Source organism: Syngnathoides biaculeatus, chromosome 10, assembly GCF_019802595.1.
Source record: "Syngnathoides biaculeatus isolate LvHL_M chromosome 10, ASM1980259v1, whole genome shotgun sequence".
Classification (NCBI taxonomy): Eukaryota; Metazoa; Chordata; class Actinopteri; order Syngnathiformes; family Syngnathidae; genus Syngnathoides; species Syngnathoides biaculeatus.
The window spans coordinates 30255186-30269395 of record NC_084649.1 but is presented as its reverse complement, the minus strand read 5'-3'; the positions used below and the strand labels follow the sequence as shown (position 1 = coordinate 30269395).

Genomic DNA, 14210 nt, shown 5'->3' with positions numbered 1-14210 from the left:
CAGTCGTTTATGTAGTGTGAGAAGAGCAGAGGGGAAAGGACACAACTTTGGGCTGCCCCGGTGCTGACAGTGTGCGTGGATGAGTTGGAGTCCTGCCCATCAGGAAGTTGTAGATCCACGAGGAGAAGGCAGGCGAAATGCTGAACTGGAGAACTTGGAGGAAAGGAGTTCAGGGATGATAGTGTTAAACACAGAGCTAAAGTCCATGAACAGGATCCTCACAAAGGTTCTTTCGCGGTCAAGGATGAAGTGCAGAACAATTATAATGGCATCATCCGCAGACCCGTTAGTTCGATAGACAAACTTCAGTGAGTCCAGCTGGGGACTTGTGACGCTTTTCAGGTGGTCCAGTACAAGGCGTTCAAAGGACTTCATGACAACATATGTCCAGGCAACAGGTCTGTACTCATTAAGACCTGAGACTTCTGCTTTTTATGGGACTGGTACGACGGTGAAAAGCAGGTTGGTACTTCACATAGTCCTACAGACCTGTTGAAGATCTTTGTGAAGACAGGAGCAAGTTGATCTGTGCAGACTTTGAGGCAGGATGGGGACACCACTTTGTCTGGTCCCACCACTTTGTTGATCTTTTGTTGTATGATGATCTGCTTCACGTCCCTTTGACTGATTTGAAGTCATTAGTGCAAAGATGTTTTTCCAGTTAGCTGCATAATCTCTCTTTGCGATGTTAATTTCTTTAGTCAGCTGGTTTCTCGTGCGATTATCAAGGGTCCTATACCCACTTTGAAATGGGACCTCTTTAGCCTGGCGGTGATGCCCAAGACTGGCTGTAAACCATGGCTTGTTGTTGCTGTTGAACGTGTGCAATGTTGTTGTTGGAACTGAAGTGTGTCTCCTGCCCATATTTAGTCATGACTGTTTAACTCCCTCATACACTCCGTTAAAAACTGTATAGTAACCAGATGTTTGAAGCATGCCAACTCATTAGTTAAATTTAAGTGTACCTTGCTAAACTGTTTACTGGAGACCAGGACGTAGGAATGTGCCAGTTAATACCAGCTAGAACTGGTTTAGTCATTATAATGCGAAATTTTTTTGTGATTCTCTTTAATTTATGATGCGCATCTCTTGTGATGCTCTTTATTTTCCTTTCATACTTTTGTGATGCGGACCCTTCTGATAGTATAAGAATGCTGTAAGTCCTCTGTCTTCGCACTTTTGATCTGCTACAGCCATTGTCTGTAACTCATTTGAGCCCGGAATATTGTGTAAGTAAATCTCAAGATACCTGAAGTTTCAAGGGGCTGAGTCGACTCTTTCCGGGACTGGGCCTCAACTTTGCGTCTGGAGGCTGAGGGTTGACGAGAAGCCAAAGTAAGTTAAAGACATCTCTCGTGTGTAGAAAACTCACACACTCATGAGGAATGAGTGAATGCACGTCTGGGTGACTGTAGCAGAACCTAACCTTAAGAAAACTAGTCCCTGTCGAGTATACAAATTAGTCTATAAAACTGAGAAAAGGGCAACTTGTGTCCTGTACGTACTTGAGCTCCGTGAAATGTGTGAATGTGTAAAATGCAGATGACACACAGTTATATTTAACCTTAGATATAGATATAGATTTAGATATATTTAGATAACTACAGTTCAATTGAGGTATTGTGCCAATGTCAGATAAACAACTGTATGAGCCAAAATTTTCTTCAACTAAATCACAACAAAACGGAGACAATTGTTTTTGGCAATAAAGAAAAGAGAATTGCTGTTAGTAAACACCTGAACTCTCCATTTTCAAAAACCAAAGCTCCGTGAAACGTGTGAATGTGTAAAAGTGTGAGTGGAGGTTCGCTACCTCAGTTGAACAGGAAATTAAGTGACAACTGTTTGAGGATGCAGAGGTAAGAATTCTCCGCCACTTGTGGTAGATGTCATGATCCTGCCGCTCCAGCACGAGCTGTGCGGGTGTCTGCGCAGGTGCGCTGATTGAGGCGCACACCTGCGTCTCATGCGGGCTGATTAGTCCGTGTATTTATAGCACCCCGATGACGATTGGTCCCGGCCAGTTCGTTGAGCTTCATGTCCCATTCCAGCACACTCGTATCCCTGATCGACAACCTGTGTGTACCGACCTTCGCCTGTACTCCGACCAACCTTGTAAGCCTGACTCCTTCGTTACTTCTGCCTGCTTTGATTGTTCTCCTGTGTACCGACTCCTGCCTGCCCGCTCACCTCTCTTCGCCCGACGTCCCAACTACCGCTGCTGCACCGGACTGCCTGCTCGATCCCCGACCTCGGTGACCTTGAACTACCTTGCATCGTCCTAGTCCTGCATTTGGGTCCTACCCCCGATCCGATGGGACGTGACAGTAGAAGCTTGAAAATTACCTCAAACAGAAAATAATTGTCACCCTGTTCAAGGGTAAGTCAGTATAGTCAACCTAGATTAACTACTGACTCTAACAGGGTCAAAACAAATGCAACGTAGTTGATAAATAGCAAAATAGTTGATCCAGAACATCTGAAAAAAATTAATGTGTAAGGACTAGAAGCTTGTAGAAAGCCAATGTCCTACTAAAATAAAACATCTAAATTTGTGGCTAACACAATATGGCTTTGCTGGCCAGGTAAACACACACACACACACACACACACACACACACACACCACACACACACACACACACATCCTGCAGGATAAAATGAGAATCACACACCAAAAAAAGTAAACTGGACTCAAAATGATGTGAAAACGGCCATACAAAGGTATCACATCTCATAAAGTTGATGTAACATAATTTGTCCAGGGAATTGAAGACTTGAGAAAATCTTACCACTTAAGTTGTGTGAAAGTACAACAAATCTGGATGACAGAAAAGTACTTTCTCACAGCAGCAGGGAGTTCAAGGGTTAATATAGTGCCCTTCTGCCAGATTTAGACAAAAAGCACATTTTTCTGCCATTTTAAGAGCAAAATAAAACAACAATGAACCATTTAAACAATATAGAATCAGAAATGACTGCATATTTTAAAGCAAACAGTGGCATTCCTGAAGATCACACTCCAGGGAGTGTGTATCAAGAGCAATTAAAAAATGCGCTTCATGCGAATTCAAATAATCCAACAAAACAATGGATTGAAAAACATTGGGTTGACAAACCAACTGGCAACCTGGAACAATACGTTAACCAACCACTACACATAGAAAGAGTGCTACAAAATAACAAAAATAAATTTAGCACCCTTTCTGACAGAGGAAGGAGAAATTTATGGAGCTTTATACGAAACATTTAATAATCGTGGCTGCAGACAAACAAGAGGCAGGAGAAGAGTAATGGGGTGGGGTCGCGAGTTGATCAAAAATAAATTAGTTGCTGGTGTTGTGGAGAAAAAAGTCACATTTCAACTGACTGCCCTAAAAACAAAACACCCACCACCACATGACTAGAGCAGCCATCTTCCCATCAAAAATGTCACAGCTAATGCTCCTGAAACGCAACTTTTTAATTTGGCTTTCTAAAATGAGGACTGGGGTTAATTCCCTCTCTGACAGGAAATATAGAAGTAAAAAGAAAAAAAGGAATTACTGGGTTGACACTTAAATATCTAACAAAATAGGAACCCAACACTCTATTATTACATCTTCGAGGGTCCATCAAGGGTCAGTTCTTGGACCTCTTCTGTTCAGCCTGTATATGCTACCCTTGGGTCAAATTCTTCAAAACTTTAATTTTGACTACTATAGTTATGCAGATGACACAGTTATATTTAACCTTAGATATAGATATAGATTTAGATATATTTAGATAACTACAGTTCAATTGAGGTTTTGTACCACTGTCAGGTAAACAACTGGATGAGCCAAAAATTTCTTCAACTAAATCACAACAAAACTGAGACAATTGTTTTTGGCGATAAAGAAAAGGGAATTGCTGTTAGTAAACACCTGGCCTCTCTATCTTTAAAAGCCAAAGACCAAGTCCGAAACCTTGGTGTTTTGATTGATCCGACCTGACTTTCAACAATCATATCAAATCAAGCAGACCAGGAAAAGCTCATCCATGCTTTTATCTCAAGTAGACTTGACTACTGTAATGGTCTTCTGACTGGACGCCCCAAAAAGAGTATTAAACAGCTGCAGCTCATTCAGAATGTTGCAACACGCATTCTGACCAAAACAAAGCGGTCAGAGCATATAACGCCAATCCTAAAGTCCTTGCACTGGCTTCCAGTCAGCTTTAGAATATATTTTAAAGTTCTGCTACTAGTCTATAAATCATTAAATGATTTAGGTCCTGAATACATGAAAGAAGTGTTTACAGAATACAAACCCAGTAGAGCACTGAGATTGACTGACTCGGGTCAAATAGTGGAGTACAGAGTCCAAAGTAAACATGGTGAAGCAGCATTTAGCTATTATGCTGCACACAAATGGAATAAGTTGCCAAAAGAGGTGAGGTCAGCCCCAAGTGTGAATGTTTTTAAATCCAGGTTGAAAACTTTTTTTTTTTCTCATGCTTTTTAGAATCTATCCACTTTCTGATCATATTACTTGCACTGTATGTGGTTTTAATTGTCTTTAAATGTTATTTGTCATTTTTATTGTTTTTATCCAATTTGAAATGTTTTATCTCTTTGTTTTAAAATGCCTTTAATCATGTAAAGCACATTGAGTTACCTCGTGTATGAAATGCGCCATACAAATAAATTTGCTTTGCTTTGCTTACTTAGATATTCGCAAACCTCCCACAAGAACAGGGAATCTCTTGCTGCAAACAGCTCGAGACATGATTGAACAACCACAAAATGACGTAGGAAGTGACTCATTGCATATGACTATGTAGTATAAAATACTGTAAACTTGTAACAGCCCACACCAGTCAAAATCATGATTAATTATCTGTAATCAGATGGTATATCAGTCATGGTGGCAGGAACAAGACTTTACACAAGAAATGGACATCACCACACACGCCATTGCACATACAAACTTAACAGGAGTGGAAGAGTTTGGGACGATTTGTATTGGTAGGACGAAATCTTCCTGATTGGACAGAAATTAACCAGATTTGGATTGAGATAACTGAACTGTACAGACAATACTTTATTGGGTGGTGTTAAACAATCTGAGACCGGATGCTTCTGTATTCACAGTGGTATCAAAATCTACACAGACAATACTAGAAAAATAGAGGAATGGTGACAACTACAGGGAAAACAGTGGCACATGCAGAGCTCCTACAAGATTTTCTCATAGCAGTTCAGTTAACAAAAGAAATATGCCATATGTACATGTGCAGTACACACATCGAATAGAGACAAAGTATCATTAGGAAATGGATTTACAGATAAAACAGCAAAATAAGTAGCAGCCAAAACCTTTATGGGATTAGCTGACCATGCAATAAATGAAGACATACTTTCAGATGCTGTGTTAAACTAAATACAACAACAAAGCTTACCAGCCGAACTAAAAATGTGGAAAAATAAAGGTGCTACATTACAAAATTGGATTTATGTCAGCACAGATACAAAACCCATTGTCCCAAAAAATGGTTTTAAGGGGCCGACAATATTGAGCCATGGGAAGTCTCGTTTCTCAACAGGGGGAATGGTAACCCTGGTATAAAGACATTACACGACCCATGGATTTAGCTTGTATGCAAAAACAATTTGGTAGGGCTTGTTTGACCTGTGCTCAACATAATCCACAAGGGAATGTGCATCCAAAATATGGTCAGTTTCCGCAGCCTATATATCCATTTCAGAAACTACACATGGATTTTATTGAACTAAACAAAAATGAGGGAAAGCAATCCTGTTTAAGTCATTATCGAGGCCATTTCAAAATGGGTAGAAATATTATCAGCTGAACAACCTGATGCACTAACAGTAGCTGAGCATTATGCAAAGGCATCATACCAAAGGAACACGCTTTGTAAACAAAGTGGTCAACAAAATTGGATTAATGTTCCACATTAACTTGAAACACCACTGTTCTTAACATCCACAAAGTGAGAGAATGAATAGTACAATTAAGACCAGGCTGAAGAAATGCATGGAAGAAACACAGACCATGGACACAATGAACAGATTTAGTCAAACTATACATGGATTACAAGCACGACCGGTCTCATTCCATTCAAAACACTGTTTGGGAGACCATACAAATTACCAATATTTTCCACACAATGAGAGATAGATGAATGATGAAGAAAAAAAACCTCACACAAGTGGAAAGGTCCCTTTCAGGAGTTATTGACAACCCCAAACAGCTTTAAAAATAGCAAAAAGAAATACTAGAGTTCATTTGTCGATTGTAAGAAGGTTATTGATTTTGAAGCAATTGTTAATACTAAAAACTTATTTGTTATTACTGGCCACTTGTAAGATAGCTGTTCTCATTCCCACTGCCAAAGTCGCTGTAGTCCGGTTGCAAAGGGGGTAGTGGTATTTAGAACACTTCCATCTCAACCGGGTGAAGAAAACAACCTGACCGAGGCATTTAGGGCAGTGAGACTGCTGTCATAATGGTGACTAAACAGTTAAATTTTGCCGTTGGATGAAAACACTACCCGTTATTTTACATAATTTCTGTTTGAATGGTACCTGTGGGGAAGTCCCAGAAAAACTAATTGGATAACTACATACAAAAAACTGAATTCGAGTTCATTAAAATGACACAGTAGATCCGCAAATGTAAAACCACATTCTTGTGACAATAATCAGGGCATGAGAGTTGCAAGTGTTACAATATGTGTACCTGCGAATGGAACTAGGGCTTATGTGTCTTCCAAAAATCCTAAATTCCCTGTGTAGATTTGTGCACATCACAAACTACAATAACTTGCCTTTGAAACAGTTTTGAGGTCAAAGGGAATAACTGCTTATTTTAACACAAAAAAAAAATGTTTCAAGTCACAATAGGCATTACCAGACAAAATATAAATTGGCTCCTTACATGGAAAAAGCAGAACATTTTTTTGTGTGTTTTTTGCACAGATCCACAGATATTACCAGTGATATTAATTGTTAACGAATGCAAAAAAAAAAAAGGTTGGGGGATTCTGTGTATCCATTAACTTGTTTTAAAAAAGAAGAACAATTTGTTTTCTAATGGCGTGTCACTAGGAAATTTCACCTGCATGAAATTGATAGGATTGGAAACAAATTAGGAAATTTATCAGCATTGTTGTGTAAAACCATTTTTGTGCGATTGTCATGGTGCTGCTGCGGTAACAGTCATTTAGATTTTTTTACGCCGGATGCCCTTCCTGATGCAACCCTTCTGCATTTATTCAGAGAGAGAGCTGGAGCCTATCCCAGCTAACTTCGGGCGGAGGCAGACTACACCCCCAACTGGTCGGCAGCCAGTCGCAGTGCAGATATCGACACCATCACTGAGCGGGAATCGATCTCACGCTGCCTGCACTCAAAACAGCCCTCTGAGGGAAACCCGAACTACAACGTGGCAATGAGTTTGACACCCCTGGACTACACCATCAGATTGGAAAAAAAAAGTAACAAGTTACTGTGCTTTAATAACTTTAGTATTACCATTTGTCTATTCATCCCATGTCTGAATTAACATCTACTGTATATGCAGTTTTACCCGAACACTGGAATAGAGTGAGGAAGAGCTGAATGACATGGGCAAAATAGCAGAAAGAAACACATGGTTACACCTTATACACTGTAAAAGGTCATCTCATCTAAGTCTCCCAAAGGGAAAGGTGATCTAAGTTCAGCATAAGGTGGGTGCGGATTTATAGTATCTGAAAATACCTGAAGACTGGTGAAGATTTAAAAGACACTTGACTCATTTAGGGGTGACTTGGTCGACTTGACTTCAAAATGGCTAAATAATATGATAGCATGTTGGGCTGCAACATTGACAGCCGTGATGATATTTTTGTTCATATGCTACTTTTGGACACCTGTAAAGCTGACAAAAATACATAACAACAGAACCAATAATTATACTCAGTCAACTATGCCTACCACACATAAGATAAAGAGGTGCAACCTCATTGCAAATAACATTGAGAAACAATTATGCGGCAGTCACCGAGACATGAGGGGAGGACTCCATGTGTGCCTCCCAATGAATCAATTATGCACTATTTTAATTCCTTGGCTGAGTCTAATTGCTGGGGATTCCATCTATGGGTTTATGCTAAAGGAAACCCCCATTCGCTTCTCACCATTTGCCAATTTAATGCTACCTAAACCCAAATGTTATTCAAAAGAGTCCGTATAGTTGAAGTATTTTAACCGAAAAAGCGTGAAGAACATTTTTTTTTTTACAAATAGGAAACAACTGGTTGTTATTAATGTAGAATGCAGTTAACAGGGTAAACTATATGTAGGAATAATTGTGATCAAAATTATCATGCATTTGCTTCCAATAAAGAAATGCTTTGCTCTGCCCTAGATAACGTGGCAGCCTCCTAGCAGGAGATAGCAAGAACAAAAACATCTGATCATCAGAACTGTTAGAACTGCTGCCTGTTAAAGAAATGATGACCACTCATGTATTCAGCAATCTTCCACACATGCACACACACATGAACAAACATGCACACCTTGTTTCAAACTGTTTTGCTTGTTGTCTCCTTTTTGTAACATCTATGTAAATAAGGGGCGTCTTAAAACTAAATAAATAGAGGTGCTGAGGAGAGGATAATCAGAGAGTGCAGTGGTGAATTGTACGAGACAGTTCCTCTCCTCTCTCCTCGCGAGACTTGAACTGGTGTCTTTGCTTCCTTTTTGTCCTGTTTAATGAATGTCTGATTGGTGAACCTGACACTATAGTTACAACACATGCATTGGCCCTAGGTCACTACTACGTGTTATTCCAGCAGAAATCCCAACACAGTGTAGCCTGGAGGTAATGACTAAAAGAACTCCTAACACCACTTGTCAGAAATGCAATAGTGTTCATCCAACAATTAAGGCAGTAAATGATAAAGTGATATTTTCTACTATTGTTGCATTGGCTAACTTCTCGTGTGTTAGCTTTAGAGGGACAGGTGTTAAAGTGGGAAGTCTCAACAAAACATGGTATCATGATATCCGTTGGCAAACTGCTGCCAAGCAGCGATGTGTAGTGGTGGTGTGTTGGTCAGAAGTTGTATGGCACACTGATAAAATGCGCCAGGAATGTGTGCACTGGTATCTGTGACTGTGTTTCCATCCACAGCAGAGGATATACAGTGGGCCGCATCCATCTTTTGACCTCCTCTCGGTTTCCCACTAAGGCTTTTCTCCAATTAAAAACTGTTTCTGCTTGCAATGAAGAATGATTTGCTCTGCTCCAATTAAGTCACTGTTCCTGCCTGCAACGAAGAATGCTTTGCTCTCCTCAATTAAGTTACTGTTCCTCCTTACAATGAAGAATGCTTTTCTCTGCCTGCAATAAAGAATGCTTTGCTCTGCTCTAGAAAACATGGTAGCAAATGTAGGATAAACAGGGAGGAAATGTAGGAATAATTGTGAATATAATTATCATACAACTGCTTCCAATAAAGAAATGCTTTTCTCTGCTATATATAACATGGCAGTCACCTAGCAGGCCATAGCACAAGAACAAAAACATCCAATCATCATATATAAATATACCGACACAACCGTTCAATTTTTAAAAATGATTAATTTTCTTAAAATTAACACTGAATGTTATTTTTTAACAGCTGAAATAAATTTGTCAGTTTGAACAATCTTCTGTCCTCTCCCCTTGGCCTCACATCACTGTTGGCGACAACAGTTCTTACGTTCTCTGACTGGTCATTATAATAATGTTTAAACATGCTTTTAAAATAAGATACAGATACGCCTCGAAAATGAATTTAAAGTGCATGAAAATTTTAACTCACAATAAAGCTAAACCCTGAGCTCGTTTCTCTGCAATGAGATGGCCCCATCTGTGGGTAATGGGAGACAGTGACACCCGAAGTGTATTGCTTATGTCCAGTTTATTCCGTTGTTTTGTTTTGGTTGTTATCACTCCAGAAAACCCCGCTTCTCACAGTATGATGTCAGAAATGGCAACAGGATTTTCAGTGTTTTGGTGGCGATCTCTTATTCTGCCACGACTTTAATCCAGAACATTGGCAGAGTCGTCTCAAAAATAATTTTAAAGCCACCGTCATTTGCCATCTCCAGCTGTTAATCTTTTTGCACAGACATGCTGGAGTCATCTGGTTTGTTGATAAATGGGTCGCAGATCCATCTCTTGGCAGTTTGTGGGTCCTTTTTGGTTCGGAAGTAGTGCTTGAACTCTTAATAGCAAGACAGGTGATCATACACCAGCTGAGAGAATGAAGGTTCAGTCTCACACAAAATCCCCGTTAATCTTTGAAACATGTCAAATATGCCTCTGTTCACGCGCCGTCCACACAAATCCAGTTTGCCTTTATCTGTCAACTTGAAGACCGTTGTCATTTTCCCCTGAAGTGACAGATTAGATGAATTCAGCAGGCTGAATATGGTTCACAAGTACGCCAGGTTTGCGACCCATCCTTCGTCTCTGAAATGTGCTGCCAGTGGGGACTTCTTTTCTGAGGGAAATCTTTGCAGCAGCTCTCGTAATTCAAACACTCTTGCGAGCGATTTCCCTCCTGATAACTTCTCATTTCCGTGTATAAGAGAAGCCGTGTGTTCTCCGTGTCCATCTCCTCACAAATCTCAAAAAGTTACGAGTCAAGGGTGTGTGATGTGGTTAATAGGTTTCTTTTCTTGGACGTTGTAGGCTCTTCTTCCCCTTTGAAAAGAAACATTCCAAAGACATTTTTTTTAGTCATTTTGCTAGCTTGTGGGAGTAAATTTTGGCAATGACGTAATCAAGAGAAGCCAGTCATTTCTCAAAATAAAAGATTGTTCCGACTTGGATAATAAATACAATGGAACTAATTAATTATTTCTTCGGCGGCCCTGTACTAATTGATCCACGACCGGTACCGGACGGCGGCCCAGTGGTTGGTGACCACTGGTCTAAAGTGTTATTTTCCCTTGTTGGACATTTTACATGCTGCTTTTATTTAGTGAGTTGGTGGTTAAGTTTAGCTGTGTTTAAATCTAGGATATTCTAAGATCTAGCCTAATGAGGTCTTATTCTAGGTGTTTTTTGTCAATCTCGTTTACTTGCTCAGCGAGTGTTAGCAGTGCTGCGTTCATGCTACACTGGGACAGAATGTAAATACCAGCTAAAATGAAAGAGGCAAATTCACCTGTCGAGTAAAACATCTTACAGTTCAAGAACAATGACTCCAAAAGTGGGCAGCAGTGTGTGATGACCTGTGTAACATGTGCGCACCATTTCTCATTGATATCGAAACATATTCTGCCACCTTGGGATTTCCAAGGTAGCTCCACGATGTGGTCCCCCCGATAAAGATGAAAGCATTCCCAAAGTCAAGTTTCCGTGAAGCACAGGGCAGCAGAACATCCAAAGTCTTTGCAGGTCTTGATCAGAAGCTGAAGTTCATCCATTTTGTTGGGGAGGGAGCGTAGATCCATGAGATGAATCGATGAAAGTGCCAGTCGCTGTCCCCTCCGGCACAGTTGAACTTGTGTACCGGCTCACAAGCCTCTGAGCCATAGTTGACACGACGCTCCTGAGAGAGCGCCGATGAGTAACTCTGGGAAAAGATTCAGCAAATTTGTGAGTGTTGTCGAAAAAAAGTCCAGAGAAGACACCCCATGGTAAGGAAGTCATTCCTTGTTTACTTGAGTCCTGAGATGACTGTGTAACACACAGACTTAAACAGTACCAAGGAGGATGTACAGAAAGCAGGCACACTGGTAGGTGCCATTTTGTCATGGCATGCCTTGCCTGTAAGACTTGACTGTTAGAAAAAAAACTGTATAATAAAATGAACAGGGACCCAGTTCAGTGATGACAGAGCGGGTCAGTGTAAGTTCTCCAAGGACGTACACAAGAACACACTGTTTACATTGTTAGTACGCATGCGAGCACCCATTTTGGTGTGTATATAAGCTACCAAGGCAGCATGGTGGTGCAACTGTAGAGCATTGGCCTAACAGTTCTGAGGACCGGGGTTCAAATGCCGGCCCCACCTGTGTGGAGTTTGTATGGTCTCCCCATGCCTGTGTGGGTTTTCTCTGACTGCTCCCGTTGTGTGCGTGATTGTTGTCTGTCTCCATGCGATTGTTGTCTATCTCCATGCTCCAGCACTCCCCTGATCCTGTCATGCTCCTGGCATCCTCCCCAGGCTGGATGAAGATAGCGCCCCCAGGAGCAAATCTCCCCAGCCGCCACTGGATGGTGCTATATGGTGCTGAAGACCCGTTGTCTCTCGTCTTTGTGCAACTTGACTGCCACGTCGCGTTGACTTCGTGGATCATTACAATGACGTACCTCATTGGATCACTCCGAAGAAAGAAGTTCTTGGAAGTGCACACAACGGTACGTCACTCGCACCAATAGTTGCAATGTACGAATATGTGCAGTGGGGGTTGATGTTTTAAGATGTGGATGAGGATGTTTGCGTTAGCTTTCCATTTTACAGTGAGGAGAATAACCTGTCCGGTCTCTGATTTAACAACTTTCATTTCAAGCACTTGTGCTTTTGGAGTAAGCTAATTCCTACATTCCATGTGTGACGGATACGAAATAACTTAAAGACCTGAAGTTTCAATACATAAAACTAATGATTTGAGATGAAAACAATTCATTCAGGGCCACTTTTCTCACTTGTGCAAACGTACTAGAACAACACCTGACTGTTAACAAAAGTGACCAAAAAAAATTGTGTAGTGTCTATTTTATTTACTTTAATTCCTCCATGTGTTTGTTATTGAGCAGACGAATCCTTTGCTCATGGTGAAAAGATGATGAACAGACAGGGTTGCCATTAAAATTATGGGGTATGGGCAGTTCCAGTGAATGCAATATATGAACTGGCTTTGCTAATGATGGGTTTCTCTCAGCACATTATATTACACAGAGTTTAGTTCAGTAAATTTTGTCCAGTTGTGAATACGTTTCTTAAAAATATCTTGTATGTGTGTGTGTGCGTGTGTGTGTGCAGTGTGTGTGCGTGCGTGTGTGCAGTGTGTGTGTGTGTGTGTGTGTGTGTTGCACACACGCACGCAGACACACACACACAGAGAGAGTCAAATAATGTGGACAGTCTCATCCACGAATACCATCAGGTAATGTCAACAAAGTACGGATTAGATCTGTTTGTGAATTATTTGTAATGGAACTAGCTAAGTGAATTCTGTTCTCCCTTGCATTTTTGTTGTTCTTATATCAAGTGGATCCAGAAATGAAATCACAGCAATCAACAAGGAGGTTGTCAAGGTGACAGGGCTGCACCACACTCTTGTATGCGCTGTAGTCTCAAATGAGCAGGATTCTGTCTCCCTGTGGCTGCCAGCACAGGAGAACAAATGCTGGAGATTATTTTGCACAGTGGAATTTATCTTGCATTTTTTTCACAGAGAATGTCTTCTTGGAAACTAAACGAAACATGACTGAGCAGCTCTTATAACGGGATAGTCATTGGTAAGTTTTACATTTGAAAGTTCATTCGCATAATTAATATTTTAATGATTCTATGTGTTTCCATTTAACATCAAATCACTGTAAAACTAAAATATTTCATAATAACTCAACGTTTTCTGCCACTGCCAGCCATTTCCTGAGCAGGGAACACCCAGCCTAAAGGCATTTTAGAGTTTTTTCCACTCACTTTTCAAGCCCCACAGAATAATGTGTACGATGGAACGATGAAATCCAAAAACAGCAACAGGTCAGAGAGGTGCTCCGGCGTCTGTTCCAGCACCAGCTGTTCGTAAATATGGACAAGTGTGAGTTCCACCGAGCAACCGTGTCCTTCCTGGGTTTTGTCTTGGCAGAGGGGGAGATACGTATGGACCCCGGGAAGGTCAATGCGGTGCTGCTGTGGCCTGCCCCCGCCAGCAGGAAGGACGTACAGAGGTTGTTAGGATTTGCTAATTTCTACAGAAAGTTCAAAAGGAACTTCAGCTCTGTGGCCGCTCCTCTGCACGCGCTCACCTCGCCACACAACGTCTTCGAGTGGTCCAGGACCTGCCAGGAGGCCTTCAACAGGCTTAAGGCAAGTTCACCGCCGCGCCCATCCTCATTGTTCCGGACCCAGATCACCACTTTATGGTGGAGCTTGACGCATCTAATTCGGGAATCAGAGCCATCTTGTCTCAGAGGAGTCCCAAAGACGGAAGGATCCATCCTTGTGCGTTCCTGT

At 41.1% G+C, this 14210-nt stretch overlaps 1 long non-coding RNA gene across 1 annotated transcript; it reads left to right on the top strand.

The window, feature by feature from the left end:
* Positions 1-12260: 12260 nt before the first annotated feature.
* On the top strand, positions 12261-14058 carry LOC133507170 (uncharacterized). The gene is made up of 4 exons (XR_009796757.1): positions 12261-12385; positions 13426-13489; positions 13619-13736; positions 13843-14058. It is a non-coding gene; the product is annotated as an uncharacterized LOC133507170 (long non-coding RNA).
* The last annotated feature ends 152 nt before the right edge of the window (positions 14059-14210 follow it).